The sequence below is a fragment of the Ranitomeya imitator genome, chromosome 1, assembly GCF_032444005.1.
Source record: "Ranitomeya imitator isolate aRanImi1 chromosome 1, aRanImi1.pri, whole genome shotgun sequence".
Taxonomy (NCBI): Eukaryota; Metazoa; Chordata; class Amphibia; order Anura; family Dendrobatidae; genus Ranitomeya; species Ranitomeya imitator.
Window position 1 is genome coordinate 471,472,315 of NC_091282.1, and position 22,389 is coordinate 471,494,703.

Below are 22,389 nucleotides of genomic sequence, written 5' to 3' on the forward strand. Positions count from 1 at the left end.
CAGGGAGCATCTGGCCCCAAAAGGGAAAGCGAGCCCCCCAGGAGGTGTCTCCGCTCTGAGAAAACCAACTTCATAGCTAGCAACTCCCTGTCCCCGATGGAATAATTACTCTCCGCAGGTGAGAAGGTCTTGGAAAAGAAGAAGCAAGGATGCTTCCAACCTTGAGCATCCTTTTGGAAGAGGACTGCTCCAGCACCAATGGATGAGGCATCCACCTCCATAATAAATGGCTTATCTACATCGGGGCGATGTAGGATGGGAGCGCTAGTGAAGTGTGACTTAATAGCGAGAAAGGTCTTGGAGACCTCCTCCGACCACAATTTGGCATTTGCTCCCTTCTTGGTGAGGGCAACGAAGGGAGCTACCAAAGTTGAGAAGTGGGGAATGAACTGGCGATAGTAATTAATGCATAGCTTTAAGAGAATGAGGTTCCTGCCAGTCCATCACAGCCTGTAGCTTGGCAGAATCCATAGCCAATCCCTGGGCAGAGATGATATAGCCAAGGAAAGGCAAGGAATCCTGCTCAAACACACACTTCTCCAACTTAGCATAGAGGGAGTTTGCCTGTAAGAGGTCGAAGACATTGCAAACATCTCTCCGGTGGGAGTCAATATCTGGAGAGTAGATGAGAATATCATCCAGATGTCATTCACAAAGTCTTGGAAAACGGCTGGGGCATTACAGAGCCTGAAATGCATCACCAGATATTCATAGTGCCCATCCCTGGTGTTAAAAGCCGTCTTCCATTCGTCCCCCTCACGAATGCGAATCAGGTTGTAAGCACTCAACAGATCTAATTTAGCAAATACTCTTGCTCCCCGTAGTCTATCAAAGAGCTCAGATATCAGGGGTAGTGGGTACTTATTCTTAACGGTGATGGAGTTAAGACCTCTGTAGTCTATGCATGGACATAGTTCTCCACTCTTCTTCTGCACGAAGAAGAACCCAGCCCCTGCAGGTGACACTGACATCCTAATGAATCCTCTTGCCAGATTCTCTCGGATGTACTGGGACTTTGCCTCTGCCTCCGGAAGAGATAACGGATAGACTCGACGCCGGGGAGGCACTGCACCTGGCAATAGGTCAATTAGACAGTCATAGAGGCAGTGAGGCGGAAGGGTCTCCGCAGCCCTTTTGGAGAACACGTCCGCATAGGGCCAATAGTGCTTGGGGAGAGAGGATCTGCGGGTAACTCAGTAGTAGCAACCTGAACGCAGTCTCTCTGACATCTACCCTCACAGGATTTACTACATCCCAAAATTCTCCCTGAGGACCACTCTATATGAGGAGAGTGGTAGCGTAGCCATGGTATCCCCAACAAGACCTCATCAATTCCCTCTGGAATGAATAGTAGGGACATAATCTCCTGATGAGATGGAGACATGGAAAGAGTGAATGGAATGGTTTGGTGTGTAATCTGTGAGGGTAGTGTCGACCCATTTATCACTTGAACGGTCACAGGTTTGGCGAGCATCACCAGCAGTTTTGCATGTCATTGGGTGAAAGCAGATGACATAAAATTGCCCTCCACCCCGGAGTCCACGCAAAGCTCTACCATAAGAGTGGATGGGCCTATGGTAATTGTCCCCTTGAAGAACAATTTGGAGGAAAATGTCGCCGTGTCTTGAGTACCTCCTCCGACTACCACTGACATTGACGCTAATGTTTTCCCGACCGCTGAGAACACCTGGAGGCAAGGTGTCCTGACTGCCGGCAAACATGACAAACCTTAAATGCACAAGCGGTCCGGGACTTAGATCCCACTCGTGACACCTCCATGGCCTCTTGTGACTCCGATGCCTGGACCGAAGATTCCAGAGGTTTGGAGAAGGTGGAAGCCAGCCGAAACTTCTGCCTGGGCTTGCTCCAACCTCACACTGGGCTTGCTCCAACCTTCGCTCATTAAAACGAAGGTCGATGCGAGTTGATACTGATATGAGCTCCTCCAGTGTGGCGAGAATCTCCCTAGTTGCCAAAGTGTCCTTCACATGGTCAGCCAGCCCCCTCCAAAATGTCAGGATGGGGGCTTTATCCAGTCACTCCAGCTCAGATGCTAAAATCCGAAACTGGACGGCAAAATGGCTGACCATGGATGAACCCTGAGTCAATGCCAGCAGTTGGAGCGCCGTATCATGGTTAACTCGAGGTCCTAAAAAGACCTGTTTCAGAGTGCTCAAAAACCGAGGAGCACTCTGCACCACATGATCGTCGCGCTCCCACAGCGTCGTAGCCAACTCCAACGCCCTATTCGACAGAAGAGAAATAATGAATCCCACCTTTGCCTGCTCTGTGGGAAATCGTGCAGCCAGGAGCTCGAGGTGTATACCGCACTGGCTCACGAAACCCCTACATGATTTACTATCACCAGAGTATTTCTCTGGCAGCGGAAAGTGGAAAAGGTCAGAACAGGGGTGGCAGTGGTTAAAGTTGCTGCCGCCATGCTAGCAGCCTGAACAGCTATTGCGGTACCATCCACAGCTGAGGTTGCACGCTCGAGAGCCGCCAACCTGCCCTCCAGCTGCTGGATGTACCCCTGCAATCACTGTTTGTCTGCCATTACTTAGCCAGACCCTGGCTCTAGTATACTGTTCGGGCAAGCGGAACGCACCGAGTATAGATAGGTAGCTACAAGGTGCATTCGCAGCTCGGGGTCCACCGTGCAGAGATATCTGCTGCAAAGTAATGGCGGATAACCTCTGAGCTCTCACGTGAGTTAAGCTTCACCCAGTGTGAACTGGAAGCAATCTCTGTTGACTCACAGAGTCACGCTGTCCACAAAACTATTACCCTAACTAAGGGTTGTGCTTGCTCTGGAACTCTTCTGTGCTAACCGCACACATGAAGGAACCAGATGCTAAGCCAAGGCTAATTGCCACCATGGACACTAGCTGCCTGCCTGAATGTACAGTCCCAAAGCTACAGCCTCAAACCACATATGCATAGAGTGGTATAGTATCCACTGGCATAAGCCATACACATTTGATACTGGCCATGCGAACCTTTTATAGTTGCAGCTCTACAGGACCTTCCTTGTGGACCAAAAGGAGCTGCAACAGGGCCTGAGCGTGTGACCCCCGACCTCCAATGAGAGGTCCTCCCATGGGCATGCTCAGTGCATGAAAAGCAAGACTTTGTCCCAGAAAAGCCTGCTCGCCGCTGACCAGTGCTGGCTATAAGGGCAGAGGTGGGAAAGGCAACAAGACCATTCACACAGTATCAGGCTGAGCCAGACGCTGGGACTGACATCTCCAGTGAGCAGGTTCCACTGCGGCTGAAGGAGAATGGCAGACCGCAGCAGACCTGGTTCGAGATTCCCCCTGTGCAGCAGCGGAAACTTTACACCTAACATACTTATTTTACACCTAATCTGTGAAGCCCTTTGTTTTCTGTAAAAAAAAAATATATATATACTAACCTTAATGCCTAATCCAATGTCACTTGAAAAATAGAAAAAATAATAAACCACCATATCCCTCATTTATCTGCAGTAATCGACAATGTCCAGTGACGATTTGGATCACTTGTAGAGCACATCAGCTGATGTGACTGCTGTTCCCGGCATCCGGTGACACAATGGGAGGAGCATGTAAACACTCCTGCAGTGTGTATAGTTGAGCTGTGATGAGAATGTTCACTGGTGATTTCACTTATGGCACTTCAGCATGAGAAAGCTCTCACACAGCAGAGGTGCCATAAGTGAGATTAACGGGACTCATCAGCTGATGAACTCCGGTGAACTTTCTCACCACAGCTGAGCATTACACAGTGCAGGAGAGATTACACTTTTCTATCAGTATGTTGTCGGTGGGTCTGAATGAGCAATTAAGTTTTGTTCGGTTTTTATAAAATCTTAGTTGTTACTACTAGATTTAGATTTGAATTTGTGTGTCATTTATTTTTATTAGTTTTATGCCTGATTTTAAGTCTTGTTAATGAATTTGCAGAACACAGAGTGATTGCCCATGTGATGAAGAACCATTCATCTTCCTTGTGACAGGATTTACAGCTTTAGGCCTGTTTCACACGTCAGTGGCTCCGGTACGTGTGGTGACAGTTTCCTCACGTACTGGAGACACTGACTCACGTAGACACATCAAAATAAATGTGTCGCTGCATATGTCAGCGTGTTTTCACGGACCGTGTGTCCGTGTGCAAAACATGGAGACATGTCACACGTGCACACAGAGAACAGTGTGCACTCTCCTCTGTGTGCATGTACCGCCACAGGAGAAACAGCGCTACAGTTAAGCACTGTCCCCTGCTTTTGGTGCTGAAGTCGGCATTCATTCCTTCTCCCCAGCAGCATTCGCTGGAGAGAAGAAATGAAAAATCAAGTTTTTTTTTGTTAAAAGTAAAGTTTGGGGTCACCTCCTGACTCCCACCTCCCGTGTGCCAGATTGCAGAGAAATACTCACTCAGCTCCCGCGATGCCTCTTCTCAGCACCAGCAGTCTGTCCTGTGTGAGCGGTCACGTGGTACCGCTCATTACAGTGATGAATATGCGGCTCCACCCCTATGGGTGACCCCAAACTTTATTTTTAACAAAAAAAACTTGATTTTTCATCCCTTCTCTCCTGCAAGCGCAGCTTTCAGCCGAGCAGGACAGAAGGGATGAATGCCGGGTTCAGCACCACACGCAGGGGACAGCGATGTCTCTCCTGCACGGTCTGTGTGGTCCTCAGGCGGCACACAGGCGGCACATGGCTGATTTGCCACGTGAGCACATGGAAACACGGACACGGATAACTTTGGTACCGATTTCTCCGGTACCGGAATTATCTGGACATGTGAGACTGGCCTTAATAGATTTGGATTACTCTTTGTAACTTCACCCTGTTATTATATTATACTTTATATACTAGATAACAATATAACTTGTGTATTTTCTCTTTTTGCTCCTATTTGGTCACTAACACTTTTTTATATCATCCTATCTGTAATGCGCACAGATTATCTTTATATTTAATGTAAACATTATCATCCCTTTATATGTCGATTTTTTTGTTTTAAAGTGGTGTCAGCCCTTCATGTGAAATTTGTCCCCACATTTTTTCACTCTATTTTCATTAAAAGTTTTATATTTATGTATCAAATTTCATCCTGAATTCACATTAAATATAGCACTTATTCCTCTATTTTATGTCATACTTGATAGACGTTTTACCTTACACCTGTCACTTTATTAATATAGTATAGGGTTATTATCTTTTACTTATGCTTATTTTTACTTTAAGAATCATGTTAGGATGCACATTATTCTTTATTTTATACCATGGTCTTCTGATTCTGGTTGCCCTCATATTCACCTATTTCCAGTATGGATGCTGTGGCGCAGTGAACCCTGTTACAGGTAGGGGGCGCTGCATGGTCTCTTCAGAATAATCATGGAGGCGTATTACAGCCATAGGAATGCATAGTAATAGCAGGCTTAGCTGTGGTGATGAGTCAAAGTCCGGCATTATTGTGAATGGCGGTACGTGTGTCACAGAGGAAGACACTCTGCACTGCCAGCCTGAAGTAAGGTTGTTCTGGGACCTGTAGTCCCATAAGTAATTATGTTGCATTAGAGGGAGGCTGGCAGGGCTAGTTCTGAGAGCTGGGCAGGTTGAACTAGCCACACACACACCTCCCACCTGTGAGGGTGGTTAGAGCTTCATAATGTGACCAGGGTGTGGGTCACATGGGTTGAGTGTGTTTGGACCTGAATGGTCTGTACTGTAGGTCCTGGAAGAGGTCAGGTCTGTTTTGGAAGCTCCTGTGAGTGGAGACTTCCAGAAAGCACCTGGAGAGACCGTGGACCTGGACGGTCTGTGATGGAAGCTCCTGTGAGTGGAGACTTCCTGGAAGCACCTGGAGAGACTGTGTACCTACAGAGCCTGGGACGGCTTCTGTGTTGGCAAAGCCAGGACTGACAAGGAGTCAGCGTGAGGAGCGGAGCTCCTCGAAGGTAACCCTGGACAAGGGGTTTTGTAATATACGGCAAAGAAGTTTCTCTGCTGTATGAACAGACTGGTAGCCGTTATATGTTCATATGTGATGAAGTAGTGGACTATGTGTAAGCCGGTGATGTGCAACCTGGCTCACGATGCGGTTTATGCTGTATAAAATAAACCGTATGGACTGATTTATGTGTGAAAAACTGTGCCTGACTACGTTAATACTGTGCCAAGCGAGTCTGCTCCAATATAAACAGTAGGCGCAACACCACAATACATAAAGTGTGTGCATGCCCACTATGGTAGTGTTCGCGGAGCATCCCTTATGGCATCCAGATGTAACGTGGTGCGGTCATTAACTTCATGGGGGATTTCCTCATGACCCGCCTCGCCACAGGAGATGCCAGAAGTGTTGCAACTTCCAAGACCTGCGGGTACCGCGCATGCGCCGCTCATGGTGCTGATTGTATGGGGCATCTGGTCTGACATGTTTATAACCAGCTCTAGAGACATACACAGTAACAATCTCCGAAAGAAACCCACGCAAAATACGTGATGGGTCTGCACTGGACATCACATTGTCAGGCATTAGTATTGGTAAGCTGGGCTTTTTCTTAATAATCTGACTTGAGACTGGGTTTTTGCTATACTTCAAATTCTATTAAGACACCTACAGATGTTTTTACCCAATACACGTGATTCCATTTTGGTACTAGCTCTTACTTAGTCTACCCTCATAGATTATGTTTACTCAGGGCACAACTAAGCACTTTAAGTAACCATAAATCATGTTTTTTTGATGAAACAATTGCCACTTTTAATATTTTGCTACGTGTATTATGCCTTATGTTTTGATAAACTTTTTTGATATTGACAATAATAACTTTTTTGACAATGACTCCATGGTTTTTGTAGGATTTTTAGGTGAGGAATATTTTTGTGTATTATTTTTATTCATTTGAAGTTGACATTGGCATCAGTGGACTAGGCGATGATGTGATTATGGTTTAAGTTAGAGTCAATAGAGGAGTATGTGTCATTATTTCAAATAAATGGTTTAAGTTAGAGTCAATAAAGGAGTATGTATCATTATTTCAAATAAAGGGCTTTATTCTGGGTGTGTGTTATAGACGCCTCTCCATTTGTAAGCCATGGTCTTGATGTCACTGGACAATACAAAGGTGACATTAACCTCACAAATATGAACCCCACTTGTCACCGCCATAAGGCAAGTGGGAAGAGCCAGGCAGCAACTGAGAGATGCGTCATATCTGGGCTGGTGAGGGCTGTTATTTTTAGGCATGGGGAGCAAATATCAATGGCCCCTTACCAGTCTGAAGATACCAGCGCTAAGCTGTCAGCTTTAGCTTGGCTGGTTGTCAAAAATAAGGCAGACTTCAGCCATTTTTTTTGTTAATTATGTTTTTTAAATAATAAAAAAAACAGCATGGGGACCCCTCTATTCTTAATAACCAGCCTTGCTAATGCTGACATCTAAAGCTGACAAGGGGACCCAAGTCAATTTTTTTAAATTATGTGTTACACAATTGATGGGTCAATTGATGCTACTTTTCCTGATGTCTGCCCCTAATTTGAGCTGTTTTGGCAGCTTTTGGGCCCCCCTGAGGGTATTGTCTATGCGTTTGGTTTTGCCTCCCATTGAATTCAATGGTGTTCGTTTATGTTCGACGAACATCAGGAAGTTCGGCAAACATAACCTAACTGAAGTTTAAAAGGTTTGCTCATCTCTATGGTGAAATATGGTGGTGGTTTAGGAGGCCTGCGGCATCTAACAGGTTCCTTTTAGTTTTGTTATATAGCTGTATGCATCATCAAATGTTAAGTTACAACACCACTATGTGCAATCTGCATATTCATTTATTGAGTTAATAAAATTATCATACAGTGAGCTCCCGATATTGCCGGCATTTTGTAAATTCCTGTTTAGTCCATTCACGTTAATAAAATTAAGCCGCAATACCAGACACAGCCAACAAACTGGAGTGGCACTGAATACTTTTTTGGATCTCATAAACCTTTAAAATGTAAAACATGAATACTGTAACCAATATACATATACAGTAATTAGATCTCACTCCACACAATGAAATGACAACCACTATCGGATGCAATAAATGCCTTCATATAGTAATAATGTGTATTTCTACCCTTCCGTCATCTCTTTCCTATACTCCACTAAATCAGATGGACGGTTGATCCTGTATGGCCAAACATTGTATCAATTGAGCTTCACGGAAAATCAACTTGAGCCATCAGCACTGTTATTTTTCTAATGTGATTACTTTTCTGTATTATAAAGTATCTACTTTATTTTAAAATTTTAATAATTTTATCCCCTGGGTTTTATAAGTAGTAAATTAAAAATTGTATATAAGAAAAAAATTTGATTGCATCGGTTTTATTAAACTGGAAGTTGCCGGTGTCTTATTCAGTGTTGAAAAAGGATTCCAGTGGCATTCAAGTGCTGTGATAGAACTCATTTGATTAGACTTTGCACTCAATACAAAACACCTATTGCAGAAAGGTCATCCTGCATCTGCTTAGCTGTCACACCAATACCTCTGTGAGTGCCAGCTGCAGGTTCTTCTTTTTCTATATATGCTGAAACTCATTTGGTTTGATCCAAAGTGCTATTTCCAAAAGAACTGGAGAAGAACGTTGTGTCAACTGATTGCCAGTTTGCAGAATCTCTTTATTTTTCGTCTAGAATAAGATTTATCATGCTGAGCGAGAAATAGTTTCTTAAATGAGAATTATTTAACCCCTGTATGTGGAACCTGTGTAATGCTCTAAAAACTACCAAAAGGCAAAGACTTTATAATCAGCCTTACTTTCTAACAGTGCTGGATAAATTAGCAGACATCATGTTGAACCTGCCATAGCCTTCCCATGCTTCACCCTGTCCCAGCAGAGATAGTTACACTGGGTTCGCCTTAAAGTGTACTATGTCCGAAAATGTTTTGAACACTTTGTTTCATTATTAATATTTTTTTCTCTTTGTAATTCATAAGCCTTGTCTTCCTCAGTGTTTTAAGCCAAGACGGTGCAAAAGAGAATAATTATAACGTCACCTGCAAGCATTGTGAACAGCAACAATTAACTGTAATTGTAAAAATACGAGATCGAAAAATATATAAGAAATTATTCCTGCTATATTGAGTAAAAATATATAGTATTACTGGTAATTATTAGTGATGAGATTTCTTGAGCATGCTCGGGGGTTCTCCGAGTATTTTTTAGTGCTCAGAGATTTGTTTTTTCTTGCCGCAGCTCAATGATTTACATCTGTTAGCCAGCATAAGTACATGTGGGGGTTGCCTGGTTGCTAGGTAACCCCCACATGTACTTATGCTGGCTAACAGATGTAAATCATTCAGGAAAACAAAATCTCAGAGCACTAAAAAATACTCGGAGGACCCCCGAGCGTGCTCAGGAAATCTCGAGTATATTCGCTCATCACTAGTAATTAGCCTATATGAGGACATATCGTAACAAGTTTTAGACAAGAGTATCCTTTTTCCCTGTTCTTTTTTTTTATCAGATGCGATTTCAACAGCTCAAAAATGTTCTAGATTGGTTATTCAAATCATTTTTGCCTCTTTTTTTATATGTGAGAGGAAACATGTCTGCTTCTTATAATTTTTTTGCAGCCACAAACAAATTACTAATGTATGTTTTAAATGATACAAAACCTATATCAAAATGGACAAGAAACTAAAGCATCAATGAAATTTTAAAAATCAAATTTATTTTAAATAAAATATAAAACCGAAAAACTGACAACAGAACTATACAATATCAAATTACAAAAAATAATAAATAAATAATAAGTGAAAAAACAGATCCAAATAGTATAATAAAGGATACCAGACAAAATATACTTCAGGGGAGAAAAAACCCACATATACAACAATAATGAGCCGTCTAACCAGACTCTATAAAGTGCTTGTGCAAAATATAATAAATGGTCTATCAAGACAGCAAGGTGCATTAAAGTCTTTGGAGAAATACTAGTACCTGTGTGGAGGTGATCTGTAGCTCACAGGGACTCCGACTCCAACGTATGTTTCGCCTCAGTGGCTTTTTCAAGGAGTCCTTGAAAAAGCTACTGAGGCGACACGTACGTTGGAGTCAGAGTCCCTGTGAGCCCTGTGAGCTACAGATTGTTACAGATTATGTATAATCAAAAGACACCAATAATTCATGTAGTTGAGGGTATATATCCCTCCCTGGACACCCCAAATGTGTCCAGTTAGATGGACAACTCCAATTACATACAACCAAAAAACAAAGGAGTACAAAAGTCCAAATCACCATATTTAAAACCAATAACAAATTTTATTAAAGGGAACCTGTCACCTGAATTTGGCGGGACCAGTTTTGGGTCATATGGGCGGAGTTTTCAGGTGTTTGATTCACCCTTTCCTTACCCGCTGGCTGCATGCTGGCCGCAATATTGGGTTGAAGTTCATGCTGTGTCCCCCTTAGTACATGCCTGCGCAAGGCAATCTTACCTTGCGCAGGTGTGTACTACGGAGGACAGAGAATGAACTTCAATCCAATATTGCAGCCAGCATGCAGCCAGCGGGTAAGGAAAGGGTGAATCAAACTCCTGAAAACTCCGCCCATATGACCCAAAACTGGTCCCGCCAAATTCAGGTGACAGAGTCCCTTTAAATAAACTGCACAATATAAATATATCCAAAAATAATTATATGTATATATGTGGTAAACAATATATACCAACACAGAGGTGTCAAGGAGAAAGCATAACCCTGTTGATAAAGCTATACCGCAAAACGCGCGTCTGGGGCCTCCGGGTGAAGTGCAGGCCACTCCCCCTTATACTGACCATGGGTAAGTGCGTTATTATAGTGCCTTAACGGTGGGTTTGGATCCTTTTATTTACACAGGAACGGCTTATTATGCCATGATTTGTTATAGGGTCCCATATACCGCCACTTTTTCTATCTCTGCACTCGATACTCATGTTTTGGGATGTATTGTGTAACTTGCACCTAATCCGGCATACCGTTATGCTTTCTCCTTGACACCTCTGTGTTGGTATATATTGTTTACCGCATATATACATATAATTATTTTTGGATATATTTATATTGTGCAGTTTATTTAATAAAGTTTGTTATTGGTTTTATACTGTATATGGTGATTTGGACTTTTGTAATTCTTTGTTTTTTGGTTAGATTGTTACAGATTACACATTATTTATTTATTATTTTTTGTAATATGATATGGTATAGTTCTGTTGTCAGTTTTTCGGTCTTATGTTTTATTTAAAATAAATTTGGTTTTAAAAATTTCATTGATGCTTTAGTTTCTTGTCCATTTTGATATAGGTTTTGTATTGTTCCGTGGATGTTATTCACTGGGATGAATTGTTTCTCTTTTGAATGTTTTAAATTATGTGAAAATTTTCAAGATCATTATTGTAATATACAGTTATGGCCAAAAGTGTTGGCACCCTTGAAATTGTTTCAGAAAATGGACTATATCTCCCAGAATATTATTGCAATTACACATATTTTGTTAGATATGTTTATGTCCTTTATGTGTATTGGAACAACACAAAAATATAGAGAAAAAAGCAAATTGGACATAATTTCATACAAAACCTCACAAATGGGCAACAAACTTGTTGGCACCTTTCCAAAATTGTGGGTCAGCAACTTTGTTCCAAGCATGTGGTGCTCATTCAAACTCACCTGTGGCAAGTAACAGAAGTAACATATGTGGGCAATATGAAAATCACACCTGAAATGAGATAAAATGGAGAGAAGTTGACTCAATCTTTGCATTTTATGCATTTGTGTGCCACACTGATCATAGAGAACAGAAAGAGGAGAAGAGAACTGTCTGAGGACTTGAGCACCAAAATTGTTGAAAAATATCAACAATCTCAAGGTTCCAAGTCAATCCCCAGGGATCTTGTTGTTTCTTTGTCCTTGGAGCGCAACATAATCAAGGTGTTTACAATCCATGGCACTGTAGTTAATCTTCCTGAAAGTGGACGGCAGAGAAAAATTGATGGAGGGTTGCAACACAGAATAGTCTTGATGGTGGATCAGCAGCCCTAATAAAGTTCAAAATAAATTAAAGCTGTCATGCAGGCTCAGGGTGCATCAGTGCAAGTACAAACTATCTTTGACATTTACATAAACTGAAACGCTATGGCAGAAGACCGAGCAGGACCTCACTGCTGACACAGAGACACAAAAAATCTAGACTGCCGTTTGTGAAAATGTATGTTAGTAAGCAAAAATCATTCTGGGAAAGTATCTTGTGGACAAATGAGAAGCATATAGCGATTTCGCGCAGAACTCATCATTCTACTGTTTACCGACTTTATCGGCTTTTCTCCTAGTATTCTGACTTTGGACTGTGACCTGACTTTGCCTTTGTGTTTGCCTTTTTGCTTATGAAGTGCTCTCTTGGTATTTCACCACAGAACTAATTGACTTTCCTGCCTCATGCCATGTCCATGGACAGTGACTAGCTTTACACAAACATAGCACTTCAAGAAGCACCCAAAAATGAAAGGACACAAATCACTGGAGAGTCCTGAAGTGGCCAACAATGAGTACTGATCTAAATCCCATTGAACACCCATGGCGAGATAAAATTAATGTTGGAAGAAGGCACCCTTCAAATTTGAGAGACCTGGAGCAGTTTGCAAAACAAGAGTGGTCCAAAATTCCAGTTGAGAGGTGAAAGAAGCTCCTTGATGGTGGTAGGAAGTGATTGATTGCAGATATTTATTCCAAAGGGTGTGGAAATAAATATTAAGTTGATGGTGCCAACAATTTTATCTGGACCGTTTTTGGGGTTTTGTGTAAAATGATTTCCAATTTACCTTACATGCAAGGAGATAAACATGTATATAACAAAACATGTGTAATTGCAATATTTTCTGGTAGAAAATCTTCATTTTCCTAACAATTTCAAGGGTGTCAACATTTTCGGCCATGACTGTATATGGACATATGTTTTTTGCATTTTTTTCGGAGCAAAGATAGAAACAATTGTTCAGACTGGCAATAGCTTATTTTTTTATTTTTTTCCTGCTTATCCTGTGTAATTTTTTTCTTATTTGTTTCATATATTGTTTCCCACATAAGGTCAAAAAAGATCTTTGGGGTATTTCAACATTTAAAGGGGTATTCCCATATCCAAGATCCTATTACAATATGTAGAAGGCGCAATAATAATATTAGCACATACCTCTAATAGGAAAGAGACATAGCGAATCAGAAAAAACTGTACTACATATCAAATTGGAGGTATTTGCTAATATTATTATTATTATTATTATTATTATTATTACACCTATTACATACTGGGATGGGCTATTGGAGACTACGTTCTTAAGTAAATTTTCTATTATTTCTGATTTTCCCTGTAACTGGGGGTGACAAATTAGCTTCAGTTTACAGTAAAATTCAACCTCCTTTCTACACCTGGATCTCCTGAGACTTAGAATCTTCTTCATGTATGTATCCATACATGCAGAGTCGGAATGGAGCACCTTGGGCCCACCAGGGAAAATCATTCTTGGGGCCCAATATGTAGCTACATAGAAATAAATATGTGCGATATCACGTGCTAATATCAGGGTATAACATAAGGTAGTACATGTCTTAATGATATAGCATGGGTTGGCGCCCACATTTTGGTTCAAACTCAATGATAAATGTCTCCTGGTGATTATTAACCAGTAGGGAAATGTGTTATAGCACTAGTGTAGAGGAGGGGATTTTATGACATCTTATCTATGCTCTGAGAAAATCCACAGCAGGAATTGACCGATGCAGATTTAACATATTCACCACTGATTTCATCCTTTGCAGTACAAAGAATCAGGTCAGTGGTAAAGGTGTGACATTACATAGTAGTAAATGCAGCAATATCTGCACAATGTCTGTGTAGATATTTCGCTGTTAATTTGCTGTTTGATTTCTGCAGCAAATACATTAAGTGAAATCCCCCTCTTCTAGTGGTGCGGGTCATAGATCACTTATATATGACATTGGAGTAATATCAAAAGAGCTTTCTCTCACATCCCTCCGTACACTGGTTACAGAAATCTCTGCCACCTGTAAGGCCTTAATGTTTTATGAAGGCCCTCATTTTGTTAGTAGTAGGGAATGAAAAGTTTTAGTCAGAGCCAGGGTGATAAAGGGGAGGGGATGCAGTCAGTCAGGGGTGATACATGGGGAGAGGGGATCAATCAGGGGTGATACATGGGAGGGGACGCAGTCAGTTAAGGGTGAAACAGGTGGAGGGGACACAGTCAGTCAGGGGTAATACAGGGGAGAGGGGCTCAGTCAGGAGTGATACAGGGGGAGGGGATGCAGTCAGTCAGGGGTAATACAGCGGAGAGGGGCTCAGTCAGGGGTAATACAGGGGCAGAGGGGCTCGGTCAGGGGTGATATAGAGGGAGGTGACACTGCCCGGGGTGATACAGGGGGAGGGGACACAGTCAATCAGTGGTGATACAGGGGGAGGTGGTGCAGTCAGTGATACAGGGGGATGTTTCACAGTAGGGGTGATACAGGGGGAGGCGACGAAGTCAGGGTGATACAGGTGAGGTGGCGGACGGTGATACAGTGGGAGGTGGTAAAGTCAGGGTGATACAGGGTGAGGGGGTGCAGTCATGGTGATACAGGGGGAGGGGACACAGTCAGAGATGATACAGGGGGAAGGGACACAGTCAGTCAGGGGTGATACAGGAGGAGGGGGTTCAGTCAGGAATAATACAGGGGTGGAGATGCTCACTTCAGTTGATTCCAGTGTGAAGGGATTCAGCAGGGGTCATATGGGGGAGGGGGTGCAGTCAGGGGTGATACAGGAGGAGGGGGTGCAGTCAGGGGTAATACAGGGATGGAGATGCTCAGTTCAGGTGATTCCGGGGCGAGGGGATTCAGCAGGGGTGATAAGGGGGCAGTCAGGGGTGATCTAGAGGGAGGAGGCTCAGTCAGGGGTCATAGAGTGGGAGAGGGCTCAGTCAGGAGCAATACAGGGGAGGGGACTCAGTCAGAGGTGATATAGAGGGAGGGGGTGCAGTCAGTCAGCAGCGAAAGGTGAGATGAGGTAATGGGGACCTCATTTATCCCTAAGTAACTTAGCCCCTCCCCCTCTATCACCCCAGACTTGTGCCCTTGTTCAACCTTTGCAGCTGCAGCAGGGTGTCCTCTATCTCCATCTGCTGCTTGCACTGTGGGGGAGAGGAGCATGCCTTGTAGATGACCGCACAGCTCATTACCTGAGCTGTGCTGTATGGCCAGGGAGAAGAGGATACAAACAAAGCTAACACTGATTAGCTGCGCTGTGGCCAATCAATGTTACCTTAAACCTTATCAAGAGCTGCTCCACTCTCCCGCAGGGAAGAGTGGAGAGTGACAGAAAAGTCATCAGTACACGAGCGGTGTGTTACTTACAAATTCTGAGCCGCAGTCTGCAGCTACCGAACATATCAGCTGTTATCAGTGATGCCCGTACTGCTCTTTGAGTAGTTCTGATGCTGGAGCCAGGAGTAGGGTGATGTCCCACTGGGAGGACGTCCTGCTCGCGGCTCCTCCCACAGCTAGTTAGAGAGCAGTGCGGGCATCACGGATAACAGCTGACATGCTTGGTTGCTGCAGACTGCGGCTCAGGATTTGTAAGTAATACAGCGCTCATGTATCCTGAAGACTTTTTATGTCAATGCTCTGCCCAGTAAGACAACGGGAGAATGGTCAGTATGCACAGTGCTGGCACACATGACTTATGTTCACTGTGCAGACTACGGCAAATACTGCCGGCTGCTAAAGTGAAGCTAATATTCACCCCTCTCCATGCCCATGGGGGCGTGGGGAGCAGTGAATATTAATTTCCCTTTAGCAGCGGGGACAGGGGCTTCTGTTTCCTGTCTCCTGCTGCTTCTCCGCCAGCACTGGGGCCCCCATAGCAGCTGCCCACTGGCTGGGGGCCCTAGGCAGCCCATGGCTAGTATGCCAGCAAGTTTCAGTGCCTGGGCCCACCAGAGAATCCTCTGTTTCTCCGGTGGGCCAGTTTGAACCTGCATACATAGACTGTTTTACAGGGATGACTGCCTGAGGCTTTCATTAGGTTCCCGCACCTGCAACTGTACAACTTCTGTGCAGATGCTGACTGTGGAATGAAATTCTAAATTGTTATTACAGAGTTATAGCACATGTATACCAGTCCACAGTTAATGTAGTAGTTAATGCCGAATGATAAGTGAATTGTCATATTAAATAATATAAATTATTTTGTAAGTTACATTTACTTAATGATAGAAACATGTTTACTCTAGTTTAACCTTCCTGATCAAAGAGTCCAAGTAGGTCTAGTAATATAATTTTCTAGTCTATTATCGAAAGGTCACACAATGCAGGTGAGACCTTAAATGCCTTTAAATTCATATGCTACAGATATAAAATGGATTTGATGAATAAGCCAGCTCTTATTCATTCATGCTGTGTGAAAAACTGGAATTCATACTACATTTTTATTTCTGCCAAGGATATGCATAGTATAATAATAACAGCACACTCTTCTTTCTTGTTTTACATATGATGAAAAAAAAATATTTTTAGTAATTCATTTTTCCTTTTTTATCATTCTAACAGACTGAGACACCAAGAGTAAGGAAGATGTTGACTTTAACATGACCACAAATAAAGGTAAGAGTGACTGCTACTGAAAAAAATAAGTAATTTCACATTGCTGTTTTCACAATAAAGTTTTCTTTATTAGTAAACATCATAATTATTGAAAGTAAAAAAATAGTTAAAGCTGTGGTGTCACTACTGAATCTCTACCATGTAATTTGGAAATTAATGATTATAACCTTAAGACCACATTCACACTTTCAGTATTTTTTCAGTATCTTATATCAGTATTTGTAAGCCTAAACCAGGAGAGGAAAAGTATAATAGAAACACGTCACCATTTTGCATATTTCACCCACATCTGGTTTTGGTTTACAGACACTGAGGTAAAATACTGACCAAATACTGAACGTGTGAAGGTGGCCTTATAGAAACATATGCACCACTTCTACATTTTTCACTCACTCCTGTTTTTGCCTTAGAAATACTGATGTAAAATACTGACCAAATACTGAACGTGTCAACACAGCCTTAGGCTGCCGTCACACTATCAGTATTTGGTCAGTATTTTACATCAGGATTTGTAAGCCAAAACCAGGAGTGGAACAATCAGAGGAAAATTATAATAGAAACATATGCACCACTTCTGTATTTATCACCCACTCCTGGTTTTGGCTTAGAAATACTGATGTAAAATACTGACCAAATACTGATAGTGTGACGGCAGCCTTAGACTGACAGAGAAGAAACTTACCTTAGTTCATCTAGATCAAGAAGTTACCTACAAAGGACCTTTCTCCAGTTTTAGCAAGTTACATTGGCCACCGCATGGAATAGCGGCTGCAGAATGGAATAAAACCTAATTTTTATTTTATGATTTATTTTCTCTATTACCGATATATTAGCTAGTAATCTCTAGATTTGAATTTCCCTTTCAAGCAAAAAGACACTAACATGAATTTGTCTCTGGAGGTGTGTACTTTTTCCACCTGTTTGACATTGCCCAATCATAAGCAAAGGCGTCATGCTGGGGGAAAAAAAGAACATGGCCTTAGAGGAGCTTTCACTATGTGAAGCATGCACTAACTGTGATCCTTGCAACTACTGTGTAGGGAAGAGCAGAGATATGTGCCACCTCTTACAGCTTTCATTTCTTGTCAGTGAGATGGGAAGGAAAGTAGAAATAAGAACGTAGAGTTGACAAGCGGTGTTTGTTATTCCAAGTAACTATGTTGTATTCCATGTTTATCCACACTGCTTAGAGATCAAAAGGTGTTTGTAATGACACATAAGTCTGCTCTACTCTACACAGCAGATGCAGAGTTCATGAAATGTGTCATTGCATGTCTCACAACACAAAGCCTTCTTCAAGCTTCTCTAGTGGAGAGTTCTTCGCGCACACCCCCACTCACCTGCATGACTCTTCCTGCTGAAGACCAACAAATAAAGTAACACATTTGCATGCTATAGTGCTACAGAGCGCTACTTTATTTGCTGGTTATATTTGCAGAAGGCAACTCTAGTATGCACCTGTTTACACCTGATTTCTGTTTGGATGTGCCGGTCAGTCTTTTGATACTTCCTGCTTATGATTAGGAAAAGTAATGTAGGGGGAAAAGTACACACCTCCAAAGAAGAATCTCTGCTATTTCCTCTCCACTTCACCCTTCCTTGGTTGAAGGTGAAATTAGAAGATAACATTTATAAACGATATATAAAATAAAACAAATATATAAAAAATAAAAAAATACTTTTTTTTCTGCTTTGCAGCCAGTATTCCACAATGATGCCATATAACATGCTAAAATTGTGAAAAGCCCTCTATAATATCATGATTATGGACACAGTCAAGCATTGTATTCAACAGCAAGAATACAGATGTCATATCTTCTTTAAATGTCTATATGTCTTTGGTTAATTTGAAATTGGAACTGATATCTCTTCTCTTCAATAAAACATTGGACAAAACATGGTTTTAACTGTGTTATTAGCTACATCATTGTAGTAAACAGACAGTGACCACTTCTCTTGTTTCTTTTCACAATGCAACCTCATCCACAATAAGACCTGTTTTGACAATGATTAGTGCTTGTGCTGGAGTCAACCTAATGCATCCAGACTTCATTAGGCAAATTGCCTCTTTAGAGAAAAAGAGGACTTAAACTCTATAGCGCCAACTGTTGGAAGTAGCGATCCTACAAGTCACAATCAACCCTTTAATGAGTCTTACAATATGACTTAGGATAAAAGCCAAATCGGTATCTAAATTTGCAGACACGGTGTTTCAGGCTGTTGGCCCTCATCAGTGCGAGGCATGAGAACTAATTTGGCTAGATGAGAGGCTCTGGACTGGACAAGCCAGAGCTGGTATGTCACTCTCCATAAGGAGAAATGTTACCCCTTAGACCCCAGTCCAGACTTCAAGTACTTTGACATCAAACTTTTCATCTTAGCTTCCCATTTTATGCAAATGGCCTCTTCTGAGAAAAAGAGGACTTAACTCTATAGCGCCACCTGTTGGAAGTAGCGATCCTACAAGTCACAATCAACTCTTTAACGAGTCGTGCAATATGACTTAGGATTAAAGCCAAATCAGTATCTCCATTCGCAGACACGGAGTTTCAGGCTGTTGGCCCTCGTCAGTGCGAAGCATGAGAACTAATTTGGCTAGGTGAGAGGCTCTAGACTGGGGTCTAAGGGGTATCGTTTCAGAGGCAATTTGCATATTATATTTCCCAGAGGAGCATTGCACGGCGAATAAGCCTCCTTACCTTGACAAGCCAGAGATGGCATGTCACTCTTCATAAGGAGAAACGATACCCCTTAGACCCCAGTCCAGAGCCTCTCACCTAGCCAAATTAGTTCTCATGCTTCGCACTGACGAGAGCCAACAGCCCGAAACACCGTGTCTGCGAATTGAGATACTGATTTGGCTTTAATCCTAAGTCATATTGCAAGACTCGTTAAAGAGTTGATTGTGACTTGTAGGATCGCTACTTTCAACAGGTGGTGCTATAGAGTTAAGTCCTCTTTTTCTCAGAAGAGGCAATTTGCATATTATATTTCCCAGAGGAGCATTGCACGGCGAATAAGCCTCCTTACCTAGACAAGCCAGAGATGGTATGTCGCTTCCCATTTTAGCAACTTATACTTTGAAGGTTTAATGTTGTAAAAGTAAGGGAGTTTGTGCCCGTGATGAATATGACAAATATATAGGGTTATTATTTTTCTAGCAGTTCAAAAAAAGGATTTACATAAAGTTATCAAAATTTGCAGTTTCAATCACATTATTTATTTAGGTAAATACAAATTACCAAAGTCTTTCTAAGAGGAATAAATTGCAGAACTTATCTTATTTATAAAAGAAAATCTTTGTGTTATGGTGATGTAATGCAAAATATATCTTCAAGAAACAAATTCTCCAATGTTATATTGCGTATACCAACTGCAGAATCTGCAATGCGACAAGAGTATATAATTTCCAAATACTAATGTTGATGCTATACATCATAGTTTTGACCAAATTAGCTTGTAAGTTTTCCTAACTAGATCTTTCTTCACAACACTGTGTGCAGAATTTTTAGGCAAGTTGTATTTTAGAGGATTATTTTTATTATTGATCAACAACTATGTTATCAATCAGCCCAAAAGATTCATAAATATCAAAGCTTAATATTTTTGGAAGTTGGAGTGTTTTGGCCAGCTTTGGAGGATATCTGTTTGTGCAGGTAACTATTGCTGTACAGAATTATTAGGCAACTTAATAAAAAACCAAATATATTCCCATCTCACTTGTTTATTTTCACAAGGTAAACCAATATAACTGCACAAAATTTAGAAATAAACATGACATGCAAAAACAAAACCCCCCAAATTTAGTGACCAATATAGCCCCCTTTCCTTATGATGACACTCAACAGCCTTCCATCCATAGATTCTGTCAGCTGCTTGATCTGATTACGATCAACATTGCGTGCAGCAGCCACCACAGCCTCCCAGACACTGTTCCGAGAGGTGTACTGTTTTCCCTCCCTGTAGATCTCACATTTTATGAGGGACCACAGGTTCTCTATGGGGTTCAGATCAGGTGAACAAGGGGGCATATCATTATTCTTTTTCTTTGAGACCTTTACTGGCCAGCAATGCTGTGGAGTAGTTGGAGGCATGTGATGGAGTCTTGTAATGCATGAAAATCATGTTTTTCTTGAACGATACCGACTTCTTCCTGTACCACTGCTTGAAGAATTTGTCTTCCAGAAACTGGCAGTAGGTCAGGAAGTTGAGCTTCATCCTCAACCCGAAAAGGTCCCACAATTTCATCTTTGATGATACCAGCCCATACCAGTACCCCACCACCACCTTGCTGGCGTATGAGTAGGAGTGGAGCTCTCTGCCCTTTACTGATCCAGCCTCTGGCCCATCCATCTGGCCCATCAAGAGTCACTCTCATTTCGTCATTCCATAAAACCTTTGAAAAGTCAGTCTTAAGATATTTTTTGGCCCAGTCTTGACATTTTATCTTATGTTTCTTGTTCAAAGGTGGTCGTTTTTCAACCTTCTTCACCTTGGCCATGTCCCTGAGTATCGCACACCTTGTGCTTTTTGTTACTCCAGTAACGTTGCAGCTCTAAAATATGGCAAAACTAGTGGCAAATGGCATCTTGGCAGCTTCACGCTTGATTTTCCTCAATTCATAGGCAGTTATTTTGCGCCTTTTTTGCCCAACATGCATCTTGCGACCCTGTTGGCTATTTGCCATGAAACGCTTGATTGCTCGGTGATCATCACACTTCAAATGTTTGGCAATTTCAATACTGCTGCATCCCTCTGCAAGACATCTCACAATTTTAGACTTTTCAGAGCCCTTCAAATCTCTCTTCTGACCCATTTTGCCAAAAGAAAGGAAGTTGCCTAATAATTAAGTACACCTTATATAGGGTTTTGATGTCATTGGAAAACACCCATCCTCATTACAGAGATGCACATCACATGATTTACTTAATTGGTAGTTGGCTCTCAAGCCTGAACAGCTTGGAGTAGGACATGTATAAAAAGTATCATGTGATCAAAATACAACTTGCCTAATAATTCTGCACACAGTGTACAGTGGCACCACAAACTTGATGGTTACAAATCTGATACAAAGCTCAAGAGCTTGCTGGTTTTGTTTGATTTTAACTGGTTGCTTTGTTTGCACATTTAAGAAAAGGACTTGAATAGTTTTTCATTTACAATAGTTATAATGTAACTTTCATAACAATTCAGCTTTCGGATAAAAAATGCAGGACGAGTGCAAGTATTTCCTTTTATAACTGACCTCTTCAGGGTCAGTTATTTTTACTTTTTGTCCTCCATTCAACGAGACTGAACTACAGTAATCAGGTCATACTACAGTCCTAAGTGCAATCAGCTATCTACTACACTTTATTCTCAGACCATCCTTGACTGATGTTTCGCATAGCCACTCTTAGAGTTTGAGCAGCTTATATTGTCTTGTCTCTTTTTTTGGCTCATATCCTTAAAAACTACAGCTGCCACTCCTGAAATCAATTTCATAGGATAACCATTCAATCAGGCATCAATCTTCAGCAAAAGTTCAAAATGAGTTTTCCAAGCTTCAATGGCTTGAATAGGCAAGTCGAATACTCTTAGACAGTGTCGAACTAGTTCAGCAGAGCATCGGAGGATCCTTTGGTTGGCCCTCCCCTTAGCTTCTGTATGTTAGGTGCAGAAACACTTTGGCTGAAGTCTGAAGCATCATTTAAGTTAATATTGGCATCAATTTTGAGCTTGATACTACC

The 22,389-nt window shown here is 41.8% G+C and overlaps 1 protein-coding gene across 3 annotated transcripts in view; it reads left to right on the plus strand.

The window, feature by feature from the left end:
- The window catches only part of LINGO2 (leucine rich repeat and Ig domain containing 2), a 2,506,396-nt gene that overhangs the window by 1,228,257 nt on the left and 1,255,750 nt on the right, over nucleotides 1–22,389 (plus strand). For all 3 annotated transcript variants that reach the window (XR_011320767.1, XM_069765264.1, XM_069765275.1), the window contains one exon: nucleotides 16,607–16,660. The gene's annotated coding sequence lies outside the window, so the exon portion shown is untranslated. The remainder of the gene's footprint in view (nucleotides 1–16,606; nucleotides 16,661–22,389) is intronic.